We start from the raw sequence: 15,881 nt of genomic DNA on the forward strand, positions 1-15,881 counted from the left end.
CAAAGAGGCATGAAGTAATAGACAGTACTGTGTAAAAATAGGAGTGTTGCCCAAACAGCCCCTGAATAAAAAAGGTACGAGGAGGAACTCTGAAAGTCAGTTGTTTTGTTATTGATTTAAAAAAGGGGAGAGTTACCTTCTGAAATTTTTGCATAAGAAGCCAGGACTTTAAATCTTTACCACTGGGATTATACACTGGGGGAACCCAATTCATACTCACCCTAGAGTGGAATAAGAAGCTTTCCAAATGTTGGTTGTTTAGTTCACCAAGCTCATCCAACTGAGGCTAAAATCCATTATCATCTGACAGAGATTCTGTGGTCTGTGTAAAATAACAGGGTGGAGACTCTACCCTGTAGGACAGAGAGGCCTCTTCCCCGAAAAACATCACCTCAGCCAGCAATCACTGGTCCCTTCTCTCCAGTGCCAGCCCATCACTGGAGGGGCCTGGAATCAGGCGTTTCCCCAACCAAGGCCCCAGAGTACCTAGTTCAGGGCCACGAGCCCTAGGGCAGAGTCTCCATACATATTCATTTTCACATACAATGCTTATACATTTGAACTGAATATTAATTTTCACTGCTGGAAGTTCTTCTATCCCAAGGGGTCTGAGGACAGGATAGGAGAGGTGGGAGCTGGCATCCACTCTAGCTCTTTGCTCAAAAGGAAATTGTGTGGGAAAAGGAGGAGGGTGGAAGATGGCAAGGTTTAGGGATGGGGAGGAGATAAGAACGGGTACCATTTCTCTACTACTACTACTTAGTGTCTCAGTTTCCCTCCTCTGTCAAATGAGGTCATCAGAGACTGATTTCAGAAGCACCATGAGGATCTCCCAAGAAAGGAGAGAAGAAACTGAGGGTATCCTTATCATCCTTAGACAAATCATAATTTGTATTATTAGTTCCAACAAATGAACGCAGTTTGGGTGTGTGCCGCGGTATTCCTTCCCCACCAATAAACATATCAACTACCCCAAAGGGCTGGCTCTCAAGCGGAGATTTGAGGGGAGGGCTTCAGTGCTAGTTTACATGACCCCTTTCCATTCTCCCTGTCCCCCTCTCCCTGGGGCGGGCAAGTGCTCGTTTTACTGCCTGGCAACCAGGCCAGGGCTAAGCTTGCTAAAATATGAGTGCTTTTTTGGCTGGAGTACCAGAGAGCCCGCAGCCCTATGGAGAGAGAAAAATTGAACACACCAGGCCGTGGCTCCAGAAAGGGGAAGAATTAGGCTTCACACCGAGCAGGCTGAACCATGGCATTCTTTAGATAATGCTTAACAAACCCCCAAACAAAGGCAGCCAACTTAGCTGCATGTTCGTAAAATGTATTCTCAGCAGATTCGGGCTTATTGAATCACTCTGCTGCTCCCCAGCCCAAGTAACCACTCTAAGCTTCCCGTTTTTCCGGGCTCCTCTCCCTTGTCTAAATTCCTCCAGCTTCTGCCAATCAGAATTCCTCACCTCGGGCTCAGAGAGTCTTAGCAACCAAGGTAAATGGTAGCCCTGTAAGATGTGGCCCTCACATTTGCTGCTCCTGGGGCTGCCTTCTCCAAAGGAGGGCACAGAGCCCAGGATTTCCCCACTGGACTACCATTTGGCCATAAGGGACTCATTTCTGACTGGTTAAAATAGATAGATAGATAGATAGATAGATAGATAGATAGATAGATAGATATAAATGTATAAATAAACAAGACATTGAATTCTTTATTCAAATGACCCTTGCAGGCTTGACTGAGAAATTTTATTACATTGGGCTTTTAATACTTTATTCTTATGAATCTCATTAGTGAGGACACTTGTACTGTTCATACAGATGCCCAGTCCTACACGCTATTTTTGCCCATGTTCAGATTATCTTTTGTTAAAAATTATTTGTTGTCGAATTTTGTTCTTGTTTCTACCGTTGGTGGAGTTCAGACAAAAATAGGACAGGTCACCAGCCTACTTCTCTGTTCCTTCATGTTTATTGTTTGAACAATAAATTGAATAAAAGGTAAATAAAATTGAATAAAAGCATTGAGATGCAGACCTCTTCTGTAGGTTCCTTTGGGGAAAAAAAAAACACTGTCACCATTATCCTCATCATTATTATCATATGCAGAGATAATTAGCTTGATATGGTAGAGATATAAAGTGATTCAGAGGCAGGTGAACTTATTTCCCATTGCCAGATTTTCTCTGAGCTATTCAAAGAGGGAAGTGGTGTGAAAGAGAGCATATTAACTATGGAATACAGATACACTACTTTGTTGTCATGTGGTTATTTGGAAGTTGTGCAGTCCCTACTCCCCTTTGGCCTTCAAATCTCTTTGTTTCTATGAGTATTGAGATTTCTTGTCTCACATAACTAGTCTCTCCAGAATCTCTGAACTGGACAGGAACTTTGTCAGAGCTGACCGTGGGCAGGAATCTAAAGGTTTAGAGACTAGGTTTGGGTTCCCACCTTGTGACTAGGGGCAATTTTCATGAAATCAACATTTTTTTTTTCTCACTGCAGGAAAAGGCATTCATCCAAGTCTGTTAAATTAGCCCTGATTTCTCTGGACTCAGATCTACCCCTGGCTAACTCTGTGACCTTAGGCAAGTTTCTTTGTCAGGGGGGTTTCCCCTCCATAAAACAGGAATAACAATACCTGTCCTTCATCAACCTCCCAGGGGTATTGAAGTAATGAATAGGATAAGGGGCATAAAACAGTTTTAGTGCCTCTGAGGAAGGATACACAGAAATACAAGGTGTTTAACTTTAGACTCTCCAAGCATTTTCTAGGTCCTGTGGAGCCAGATAGACCACAAGGAGATGTGGGTAGCTTCCCATCCCAATTTCCACTGAGAACTAGCAACAAGAACTAGCAACCTAACAAGCAGGCCCAAACCAGAGCTGTCTGACTGGACCATGTGAAGTCTTCAGATGGGTTCTGGGAGGCAAGTTTGCTTTGGTTTATAATAGAAAGTTTATTTTACACAGATCTGGTTTATATTGGATAAGCTAAGGAGAGAGCCCACCCCCATACATGGAAGACAGAGGAAATGCGTGAAAGACGTCTTGAAGCTCACACACCTGTCTAGTATGGCCTGATGGGAAACAACAGGAGCAGATGAAACAGCCTGGACTAGAGGGCTAACAAATGGGATGACTCTTGGAGCAGAAGTTTCATGTTAAGTATAAAGAAGAACAAGAATCGTAACTAGCAATTTTTATACCTGGGCAAGCAGCACAAGCAGGCCCTCAAATCAACTTTGTAATGTATGACGTGAAAAAAATAATCCAAAATATAACTAAGATAAATTCAATTGAGTAGAGGAGAGGGGATTAATTGCTATTCCCTATTACAGTGAATCAGAGAATTAAGAATCTGATCTATCTCCTTATTTAACTACATTTTACTGCTAACTAGGTACTAACCAAGTTATTAATATCAATTGATATCCATATCGATTTTTATTGATAACTAGGTGCTAACCTTAGTTGTTTCTGAAGGAGTATATGGTATTTTTTTTCTTCTTACCTCTACATTTCGGTGATCAGGGACAAAGCATCAGTCACCCAACCCTAGTTATGGTTCTGTGTTGCGTCACAAATATTAACAGATTTTCTGCAAATGGTGACTACAGCCTCAAATCAAAGATTACCTTTAAGCATGGCCTGTGTTGTGTCACATGAACCTGTAGGTAATAATAATTGTCTGGTAATAGCATCATTGACTATGGGGGTCAATATACATTGTGGTGGAAAGCATGATCTATTTGGAATCAACAGACTTGGGTGTGAAGGCACACTCTGTTGTTTATCAGCTAGGTTACCTTGAGCAAATCATAGGATCATAAATGTTTGAGCTAGAGAAGAAATTAGAAATCATTTAGTCTAACTTCTTCATTTTATATTTGATGACATAGTGACCTAGAGGGTCACTTGCCCCTGTACCATATGATACAATACAATATGATACGGTACGGTATGGTACTGTATGGTATAGTACAATACGGCATGGTACGGTATGGTGCAATGCAGTCTCATGCTACATTATATACTATGTTTTTATTTTAGATATAATATAAAATATTGTATATATGCATGTATATTGCCTCAGGGTCACACAGATATTAAGCCACAAAGTTGGAATTTGAAAGCTTGCCCCTTGACTCAAAATCCAGAATTTTTTCTACTACTCCTTATAGTGACCCTCCTACTCAATGATGCTTTTTTTGTTGTTCACTCTTGTCCTACTCTTTTCGACCCCACGGCCAGGGCCTTTAATCCTCCACTATCTCCTGAAGTCTGTCCAAAGTCACATTCATTGTTTCCATACTGATGGACAATTGTTGTCATCTGCATACACACAGAAGGATGTTTCTTCTGGATACTTTGTAGCCAAGGTCTTGGGGGGGGGGGAAGGGAGGAAGGAAGATATTGGAGGATATACTGTCTACATGTTTAAGAGTATCTTCTTACATGCTTTTCTTTATTTTCATGCATTCCTATACTCTCCTTTAAATCTGAAGATGGGCGGGGTGTCCCAGAGTCTTAGTTCAGGTTGTGTTTTAATAAACTTAAAACTTCAATAAGACCTTTGGAGCACTCTGTTAAGAACATAACACAATGTACGTAACGTGTTGTGTAATAGGTGTTCAATAAATGTGCCTTGTGCATTTTTCTTGATTGAACCATAGCTCTATTGACCAATTGGGAAGAAATAAAGAAAAAAAGCACTTTTTAGGAATATAGAATCCTGAGTTTTACTTCTAGCTCAGCTAGATGGCCCAGTGAATTGAGTGCTGGGCCTAAAGTCAGGAAGCCCTGAGTTCAAATCCAACCTCAGACACATACCAGCTGTGTGACTCTGGGAAAGTCACTTAACCTCTGTTTGCCTCAGTTTTTTCAACTATAAAATGGGGAGAATAATAGAACCTACCTCCCATAGTTGTTGTTAGGGTGAAATGAGATAATATTTATAAAACACTTAGCACAGTGCGTGACACATAGTAGAAGCAATGATTATTATTAACTTGCTGTTTTATTTCTGGAAAACTCCTGTCTCTGGAGCTTACTTTTCTTATCTATAAAATTAGAGAGTTGGAGGAGATGACCTTTATGGTTTCTTCTGACTCTTCAATTCTATGAATCACGTATTTTGACTAATTTTTCTAGGCATGTCAATGACTTTGAGCAGCTTCATCCATGTTCCCACATTTCGCTTCCCCTCTCCCTTTTTGTAATCCATGGCAAATGCTTCCCGGCAGCTGTTTGGGGAGAGGAGCATGGAATAGAGTGAAGATGTGAAGAGCCATAGCCAAAGCACAGGATTTACAGAGTGAATAGATTTTAGAGTCTCATCTAGCACCTTCCTTTTAAAATGAGTAAACTGAGACCCAGAAATATAAAGTGAATTCAAAGAATTGAGAAACACAAAATCTCAGAGTAAGAAGGGACCTGAGAGAATTCCCCATCCAACTAGCGTCTGTACATGAATCCCCTCCACAAAATCTCTTAGAAATTGTGATGAGGCCTCACCAGGAGCCTATGGAACCCACTACCTTTTGAAGTGTCTCATTCCAATTTTAGAGAGCTTTAATTTTTTAAGGAAGTTTTTCTTTACATCAAGCCAAGTTCTGCCTCTTTGTAATTTCCCCCATTTCTTTTAGTTTCGTCCTCAGGAGTGAACATTTCTGACCCCCTTCCAAATGATGGCCCTTGAAATTCTCTAACTCTAATGTGTCCTATTCCCACCTAAGTCTTTTCTTTTCTAGACTCAACAACCCTTCTTCTTTCAACTGATCCTCATAGGGCATTGCTTCCAAGCCTCTCTTCTTCCAGCACAATTCAATATTCTCCTTCAATTGTGGCATCCACAATTGAACAGAACATTCCAGACATGCCATGAGCAGGCAAAGTACAGAAGGACTATCATTTCCCTCAGTCGACAGATTGTAGCACTCTTAATGTAGAGGGATATTTAATTAGCTCTTTTAGTTAGCTTTGATACATTGTAAGTCCATACTAGGCTTGCATTCCACTAAAACCCCCAAGTCATTTTCATGCTAAATGTTCTATCAGTAGCCATCTTGTACTTATGAAGTTGATGTTTTGAACCCAAATGTGAGACTTTGCATTTATAATATAAAATTATATTTATTATATTATATATGACATACTATACAATATAATTATATATAACATATCATATAATTATATTGTATACAATTATTATATGTTTATATAGTTGTATCCTATATATGTGTATATGTATATGTGTACATGTAAATATGCATATATACATCCATATATGTGTGTATATATCCATACATCCACATGTATGTATATATGTGTGTGCATATATGTATATAGACATACGCACACATAAATAAGAAGACCTGGATTCTAATCCCAGCTACCTCCTATATGATCTTGAGAAAAACGCAATCTCTTTGAGCTTCAATTTCCTTCTTTATAAATAGAAGGATTGGACTAGATGAACCCTAAGGTTCCTTCCAGCCCTAAATCTCTGTTCTAATGATCCTAAATTTCATCTTATTCAATGTGGCTCAACATCTTAGGCTGCCAAGATTTTTTCTGATTCCAACTATCTCATTCAATGTGTTAGTTATCCCATTCTGAGAGGTTTCATCTACGTATTTGTTTGAATTGTCTAAGGTGATAAAGGTAAAAGTAGCAGAGCCAGGATTCACTTCCAGGTCCTTCAGCTTCATATGCAGCTCTCATTCCACTCTACCATAATGCTCCAGTTTGCTGGCTTTCCCATTTTCCCTCTTGGACTTCATAGAGCGTTTTTATACTTATTCAACATGCTTATCATGTAATATCCTACATTATTGAGATAGTTGTTAGAGTCTCACCTCCCGCACTAGATTTGAGGGTGGGGGAAGTGTTTTGTCTAAACATTAAACTTTCCCCAGGGCTAAGCACCTTGCTCTAGATAAGCGGGCTATTGAATGAATCAATGAATGGGTAGATGAATAAATCTTGACCCCTGTTAGCAACCTTAGTTGCTAACCTCAACAACACAAATGGATAGGTAGGTAGGTAGGTAGGTAGGTAGGTAGGTAGGTAGGTAGAAACAGAGAAAGACAGATAAAGACAATTTAATGTCTATAAAACATGACATCCTCTCAGTCACACTTTAATAATCTCCCTGATTCTCTATGCGAATGACCTGGTATTTCTATTCATTTTAGTTCCATCTCTTCTTATTGTTGGAAGTAGGAATAAAAATCTGGAATCACCTTTTGGCTGCCATAAAGTGAAAAAGAGAGCCAATATGCTTTCCCTGCCTCCCCCCTCAACTTCACATTGTAGACCTGCCCTGTACCCAGGAGGGCAATGACAAATACCAAACAATGTGATTATTTAGAGGAAAAGTCATTACTGAGGAGAGTTGGGTATTCTAATTACCCAGGTTTTGTGTGGGCATAGGGGCAAAAAGCTCTTACCAAAAGGGGTTTTCTGAAGAGGATTTAAAACACACACTACAAAAACAACAAAAAATACAGAAGGTGAATTCTATGAGTCACAGCGACAGACAGTTCAGAGCAAGGGAGGCAGCCAGCAGGCAGCAGAGGTCAGAGTTAATTACAGCCAACGGCATTTCACCACCGTGCCACGGTGCCTACCTCATCTCTCTCCTCTGGGAACTGAGACATTCAAAATCCATGCTGGCTGATATTAGTAAGTACTGATTAGAATATGCCCACAGGGCCATTTAAACTTTCCTTCTCTAGTTAGAGATTTCATTTTCATCAAGATTTATGGGAGTTTCTGCTTCAGGCAAGTAGAATTTGCCAACAGGGAAGTCCCTCCATTTACAGAGAATGCAGAGGCTAGCACTAGAGCACTGTCTTGGAAAATGCAATCTCCATCTGTTTGTTTCTTACAATTTCAGGTAACTATGTGGAAAGACAACAGAAAGGCTTCCCAGATCCCCCATCTAGTGACATCTCTCTCCTCAATCTTTGATTCCTGTTTGTGTGACTTCTCTTGTGGCTTTGTCGCATGCTAACTTGTATTGTAGTTTAATTCAAATCAAGGCACCCTTCTCAGTGCCAAAACAAAACCATCTGTGCCCTCAAAGAACTTATATTCTACTAGGGTAATACAACATGCACACAAATAAGTAATTGTAGTATATGTCAATTTATACAGAGAGGAGAGAGAGAGAGAGAGAGAGAGAGAGAGAGAGAGAGAGAGAGAGAGGAGGAGGAGGAGGAGGAGGAGGAGGAGAGAAGAGAAGAAGAGAGAAGAGGAGAGGAGAAGAGAGGAGAGCAGAAGCAATATGGAATAGTCCAGATCTATGGGCTACAAGTCAAGAGATCCAAGTTCTAGTCCTGGTCCTACCACAGCTTGCTGTGTGGCCTTGAATAAATTGCATAAACTGTCCAGTCTTCAGTTTCCTCATCTCTAATATTAAGATCCCATCAGATTCTCTTGGCAACTTCTCACCACACCCACAAAAACAAGGATCAAATCTGGAAAGGAAAACCTGTGGTGTCTGATCAGCGATGCTGCCAATTCTTTTTTTTTCTCTGAACTAAACCCAGCTTTACATCCCAAGATTGCCTGGGGGATACAGACCGCCAGCACATTAGACTAGAGAGAGCTTAAGTCTCCAAGGTGAGTGCATACATATGAGTTTCTAGCATATGAAGGCTTATTACATGGAGTATGATGACCAGCTGTTCTCCATCTCTACCGAGGAACAAATGAAAAGAAAGGGGCTTAAGCTAAAGAATTGGGGGTTTAAGTGAGATATACAGAAGAGTTTTTCCACTAGTATCAGTTGTTAAATACTGGGAAGGGTTGCCAAGGTCATTGTATAATCTTCTTTGGAGGTCTTAAAAAGCAGGATAGATGATTATTTCTTGGGGATAGTTTAGTTGCCTGATTGAGGGGACTAGGGTATTAGACTAGATCCCAGCAGGTTCTAGACCTCTCTAGACCCTTTCCAGTCATGTGAATCTAGGCATTAAACCCCATCATATTTGGCAAGAGCTACTTAGTTTGAAACGGCAAACCATATACTTGTATTAAGATGTCCTTCCAAACTCCAAGTGAATTCAACAAACATTTATTAAACTCCTATTATGTATATAACAAAGGCAGCAGTAAAGTAGATAAGACTGTTGAGCTGTGAGTCAGAAAGGCCTGGATTCAAATCAGGTATCTAACACTTCTTTGTCCTATGACTCTTTGAAGGCCATTTAACTTTGTGCCTCCAGTAAGTCTCTATGGCTTGTCTATTAAGCAACAGACAGATGGATTTGCTGAGGTGGGAAATATTTAAAAGAAAGTAACTTCTAGAGTCACTTTCTGAAAAGAAATGAGTCTCTAACTAATTAAAGTCTAGGACTGGTGTTGTCCTGAGCAAATACTGCTAAGCTTCTCGCTTCAACATTTGTATATCGACTGATCAATCAATCATTTAAGCAAAATGTATATGCCAGGTGGTGTGCTAAGGACTGTGAATACAAGGGAAGAAGGAAAGACAGACAGACAGACAGACAGATGGAAAGAAGGAAAGGAAGAAAGAAAGAAAGAAAGAAAGAAAGAAAGAAAGAAAGAAAGAAAGAAAGAAAGAGAGAAAGAAAGAAAGGAAAGAAGGAAGGAAGGAAGGGAGGGAGAGAGGGAGAGAGGGAAGGAAGAAAGGAAGGAAGAAAGAAAGGAAGAAAGAAAGAAAGAAAGAAAGAAAGAAAGAAAGAAGAAAGGAAGGAAGGAAAGAAAGAAAGAAAGGAAAGAAGGAAGGAAGGAAGGGAGGGAGAGAGGGAAGGAAGAAAGGAAGGAAGAAAGAAAGAAAAGAAAGAAAGGAAAGAAGAAAAGAAAGAGAGAAAGAAAGAAAGGAAGGAAGGAAGGAAGGAAGAAAAGAAAGAGAGAAAGAAAGAAAAGAAAGAAAGAAAGAAGGGAGGAAGGAAGGAAGAAAGGAAGAAAAGAAGGAAGGGAGAAAGGAAGGAAGGGAGAAAGAAAGAAAGAAAGAAAGAAAGAAAGAAAGAAAGAAAGAAAGAAAGAAAGGAAGAAAGAAAGAGAAAGATGGAAGGAATCTTAGAAAAGAAAAGGGAGGAAGAGAGAGAAAGAGAAAGCCATAACAAGGTTAAAAAGGGACCAGGCTGTGAAGACTATCAAATACAGAACAAAAACCTTTATATTTTATCCTAGAAATAACAATAGCTAGTATTTACATGGCGCTTTAAGGTTTGCAGAAGACTTTATAAGTATTATTTAATTTTATCCTCACAACGATGTTGTTATCATCCCCATTTTACTAATGAGGAAACTGAGACAAGTAGAAGTACCTTACCTGAGGTCACACAGATAGTAAGTGCCTGAGGCTGGATTTGAACTCAGGTTTTCGGGACTCCAAACCCAATTCTATATCAACTGTACCATTTAGCTGCCTAGGAAGGTTATTGACCTCAGGGTTTCCATGGTGAGGCCTACACTTTAGGAAAATCATTTTGGCAGCTGAGTGGAAGATGGATTGGGGTGGGAAGAAATGAGACATAATGATCAGTTGAAAGGCTATTGTAATTGTACAGGTGAGAGGAGATGAAGACCTGATGTTGGGTGATGACTATGTGAGTAGAGAGCAGGGGACATACATGGGAAATGTTGTAGAGAAAGACATTACAAGTTTCGGTGACTGACTGTATTTGTGGGGTAAGCAGGAGAGAGGATTTGAGGATGCTACCAAGGTTTCTAATCTCGGTAAGTTGATGAGATCTCCAAGTAAGATAGTGAGAAAAGAAAGCCTTGAGGGACACTCACTGTTAGAACGAATGACATACAAATGAAGAGACTGAAGAATGGTCACCCAGATAGGAGAACCTAGAGAGTAAAGCCATGAAAAGGAGGAGGAGATATTCTCCAGAAGGAGAAGGTGGCCAACGGTGGTGCCTGCCATGGAGAGGTCAACAAAGCTGAGGGCTGAGAAGAGCCCATTAGATCTGGCACTTAAGAGACCACTGGTAATTTTGGAGAGAGCTGTTTCAGTTGAATGAAGAAGTCAGAAGCCAGACTGCAGAGAGTTTAGAAAAGAGTGTCAGGGGAAGAAATAGACCCATCAAGAGTAGAGAGATCTTTAGCCAATTAGTGGAGAAGAAATATAAGATGATAGTTCACTTCCAGAGGGGAATCTATGCTTCTGGACCCCAGTTTATGTTCTTTCCTTCCTCATATTATCTTGTATTTGCTTATCTGTGATTGCATCCCCCCAAGCAAAACAATTGGATCTTTGATGATTAAATTGCTAAAAAAAACAAAAAAAGTGCTTTGCCCATAGGTCAAAAGCAAAGGACCTCTGATTATGTCAGCATAGAGACTTCCTCCACTGACAAAGATGTGGGTTTGAATCCAACCTGTAACACTTACTAGCTAAAAACTCATTGATAACTTACAGTCTTAGAGAATCACTTGAGGTGCAGAGAGGTTGTGAGCAATGAAGTTAACATGGACTCAGAAGAGCTAGGTTCAAATTTCACCTCCAATTCTTCCTACCTACTTGAGCTTTGGCAAGTGAATCTTAAGGTCTTTGAGGAGGGGACAAAAAGGAGGGAATGAGCATTTATTTAGAACCCACTATGTGCCAGTCACTGTGCTAAATGCTTTATAAATATCTCATTTTATAATATTAACATTGTACTATTATAATTGTATTGATGATGCTGATAATATTGAATTATTTATATTATTGAATTAAGATCCAAGGCAATATTTTCATCACCCTGGGCCTTGGTTTCCTCAATTGTATTGGCCTCTATGGTTCCTTCCTGCACTAAGACTGTGATTATCCTAGGATCTGCACATGCTAAATTTCAGAGATGGCATCTGAAGGTGAGTCTTCCTGACTCCAGACCTAGCCACTAATTTTCCTTACTTTTTCCACATTGAACCTCATCCTGCACATAGTGGGGCTTCATAAATGTTGAATTGACTCAAATAGCACTTTGTCTCAGACACACATTTCATGCAATATTTTGTGCCTGGTTATATGTATGACAAATAATAGGGCTAATGTGGTGGACCGAGCTCTCACCTCGGAGTCAGAACCACCTGGGTTCAAGTCTTGCCCCTGGCATATCATTAGTTTGTGTGACCATAAACTGGTCTTTTAACCTCTGGGCATCCCAGGCAACTCACTAAGACTATAAATTTCAGAACAATTCCTGATCTGCAATGGTCAGAGAGAGTTTCCTCACCAGGAATTCCCTACATCAACGAAATCACAAGTGTAGACATTGGACATTGACATTGAAGTTATTTATGGATGCCATCCTTCTCTCAGAATATTAGGTTCATGAGGGCATGAACAAGGGTAAGTCTTGTTCAAACTTTGTTATCCTCCCCACAGCACCCACTCAGTGCTCTGCGTAAAATAGGTGATTTAAAAGGTATATTGATTTAAATTTATTTTAATGAATTAAAGGCTTATTTAGTAGTAACTTAATATATTAAATGCCTTTTCTGAAAAATCAGACGTGACAAATTAAAGCAAAGTACCAGGGTATTCTACATTAAGAAAAATCAGCATGCAAAGATTCAGATTTACAAAATACATAAATTGGTGGAGGCAGGTTGGATTTTTCATATTATAAAATTATTTCTTTGATTTACAAAAGGTTTTACTGTGGTATTATTTTTTTTAAAAAACCAGCAGCCTTCCCTGATGCCACCCAGTGAATTTAAAAATCTGATTTGGCATATAAAATTTAATTTATTTAATGTATTGTGTAAAGTTAGGGACACTTATACAGAGAACTAACTTCTTAGCCCTGGCCCCTTGTTTAGCCCTATGGTCTGTGTAGGCAAAGTGAGTTATTCATTAACTTTAGTATGTAACCTGAATAATAAAACCGAAGTGTGTTAAATCCAGATGAGGGGTTTTAAATCACTTCCAAGTCACTTGGCTTTTAACCACTCTTATTTTCCTGGAACAAACATGACCTAAGGTTGTTGCAGGACAACACTATAAAGTAAAGATCCCAATATTTTGCCCAAGTTGGGGGGGCAGGGATGGCACAAGGAGAAAATGGTGGTTAAAGAATCTAACACCCCCCTTCTCTCCCCCTGCCTCTCTCTCTCTCTCTCTCTCTCTCTCTCTCTCTCTCTCTCTCTCTCTCTCTCTCTCTCTCTCTCTCTCTCTCCCCCCACCCAGTCTGTCTCTCCTTGTATACATGAAGAATTTACAGGCAGCAAGGGAATGGACCAGATGACCTCTTGAGTTCCCTTCCAGCCTTGGGGTTTGAAAAAGTGCTTTGAGATCCCTGGCTGAAAGGCACATGGGATGAAAACTGTTATTTAAAGGGGGGAACCAAGTCCCAGTGAATAGCTGTGGGATTCAAACCCGTCACTGCTTTGTAACAACCACTTAGCTCTTATTTCTCTCCAGGGATTTATGTGCTAGAGAACAGCAGGCAGCTGTCTCCAACGCTGAGGAAACCTCCCCCCGGGCGAACGAGGAGACCGTAAGCAGGCAAGATGTGGGTAAAGCAAGCTTCAGATTCTGGCTGGATCCTGTGTCTCCTAGGTTACAAGTGAGGACTTTTCTCCCCTTTATAACAACAGAAAATTTATGTTCCCCAGGGACTGTTCAAACATCTGTATGAAGAGCCAGGACTGTGCCCGCACAAGTGTGCACACACAAACACACGCACCCAACCACCAGCAGGAATAACACAGCTCTTCAAATAAATCCTCTTCAGATATTTAAAATTCATGGTACATCATTGCTGTCACTGAAGCCGCCCTGCTACAGATGTGTGCTAGTAGTCTTGAAGCAGAGATCCAGTATTCTAATTAAAACAGAGGAAGGCTATCTCCTCTCGGATTTCCTTTAGCTGTAACTCTATAAAAATCACTAGGTAATATCCAATTTAAAGAGAATGAGTCACTAGGGCTAGCAGCTGGGTGATACAGATAGAGCAAACAAAGTTCTGGCCCCCACTGGGGGTGTCCCAGAAAATTCTATATAGCAGGAACACCTATATCCTACGTCACTATCATTAGCCTGCCCCTCATCTAATCTCTCAGGGTCATGTTGACGAAGTTATGGCTATGGATCCATCTGGATGTTTCTCCTTCCCTCCAAAATGGGAAAGGAAAAAAGTAACAGAAAAAAAACGACCAATGCTGTTTTGTGGGGGAAAACTCATAAAGATGGGCTAAAAGTCATTGAAATCTGTGCTTTGCTGTTTTTTGCTATCATTGAAAAAAAATGAAAACCAGCTGTTCTGATCTCCTTGCATACAGACTGCTTAGAGCAGAGCTGCATAGCAGATGGAATTATCTGGGAAAGGGAATCCTTCATTCAAAGCTTTGTGCACTAGAGAGCACCCTTACGTGTGTTTCAATGCAATTTGTCACCCAAGCTCAGTTAAAGATGCAGAGCCAAAGTATCAAAGAATTATTTTCTCCAGTGAACCCAAACACTCCTTTTGCAGAAGTGTGACTCAGGTGGCGTGGTCTCTCCAAGGGAACCTGCCTTCTTTCCCCAATTACAAAGTTTATAAGATTTGATGTTTGATGGTGCTGGTTCTGCAGAGCCGAATTTCAGCTTTTGTCAACTATAGCATTCCAACCAGAAAACTAAGAGTAAACCACGGATCAATGCTCGTCAAATCGTTTCCAAAAGCAATTCCATGATGGGAGCTGTAAGTGAGGCAGGGCATTCGGGGCTTTGACATAGGACGCTAACTTCAGAGGGTCCAGATAGCACTTGCAATGTTGCAGTAGCATGCGGGGAGGGAGAAGGGAACTTAACACCTATGTCAGGAAGAATGATTAGTGAAAATAGGACGGGAACAGACGGTTAGCTCCTCCGGCATCACAGTTAGCTCCTCCCACTACTGCTTAACTAGGGGCGCACCTCAAGTTTTATACCACTTGTCCATGGTGTAGTTTGTAGTACTTGTCCTGGTGCATAAAACCCTCTTATGGCTCTGCCTGTAATAATCCATCTATGTAGCCTGTTGTTTCTGTTCAGTCGTGAATGAGTCTCTGTGACCCCATTTGGGTTTTTTTTTTGGCAAAGGTACTGCCATTTCCTTCTCCAGCTCATTTTACAGATGAGGAAACTGAGGGAAAGAGGGTTAAGTGATTTGCCCAGGGTCATACAGCTAGGAAGTGTCTGAGGCCAGATTTGAACTCAGAAAAATGAGTCTTCCTAACTAAAGGCTTGGCTTTCTTCTATCCATTGCACCAGCTAGCTGCCTAATATATAGCATGCTAAGTGTAAAAATCTGGGTTTGGAATGAGAGGAGAAAGGTTCAAGTCTTGGGCAAGTCACAAATACTCGCACTGCCTACTTTATAAGACTGTGTGGGAAAAAAAGCACTTGCATAGACTTTAAAGCTTAAGTAAATGTGCAATAGTAATATTGTATACTTATAATTAATCAATATACATAACCTAGCTGCCATAAGATAGCACAGTTATAACGAAAAGGAAATTGACATCTAACACAATGCCAAAAGATTCACCATGGAAAACGATATACAGATCCAGAGACAGGACTATGGAGTCTGGAGGCAGATTGAAACATACTATTTTCTGTGTCATCGTTGTGGTTGTTGTGTGTTTTTCTTTCTCATGGTTTTTCCCTTTTGTTCTGATTCTTCTTTCACAACATGACCAATGTGGAAATATGCTTAATGTGATTGTACATGTATAGCCTATATCTGATTGCTTGCTGTCTTGAGGAGGGAGGGAGAAAAAATTGGAACTCAAAATCTTACAAAAGGAAGTGTTGAAAAATAAATAAATATTTTTTTAAAAAAGAAAGAAAAGGAAATTGAGAGAGGGGTCCTGAGATTTCTCTTTTACTCCACTCCTACTCCTACTCCCACTCTTACTCCTACTCCTACTACTACCCCTACTACTCCTAC

The 15,881-nt window shown here is 40.3% G+C and overlaps 1 protein-coding gene across 1 annotated transcript in view; it reads right to left on the reverse strand.

The window, feature by feature from the left end:
- The window catches only part of LMX1A (LIM homeobox transcription factor 1 alpha), a 191,426-nt gene that overhangs the window by 90,522 nt on the left and 85,023 nt on the right, over positions 1-15,881 (reverse strand). The window lies entirely within an intron of this gene.

This window comes from Trichosurus vulpecula, chromosome 4 (assembly GCF_011100635.1).
Source record: "Trichosurus vulpecula isolate mTriVul1 chromosome 4, mTriVul1.pri, whole genome shotgun sequence".
Classification (NCBI taxonomy): domain Eukaryota; kingdom Metazoa; phylum Chordata; class Mammalia; order Diprotodontia; family Phalangeridae; genus Trichosurus; species Trichosurus vulpecula.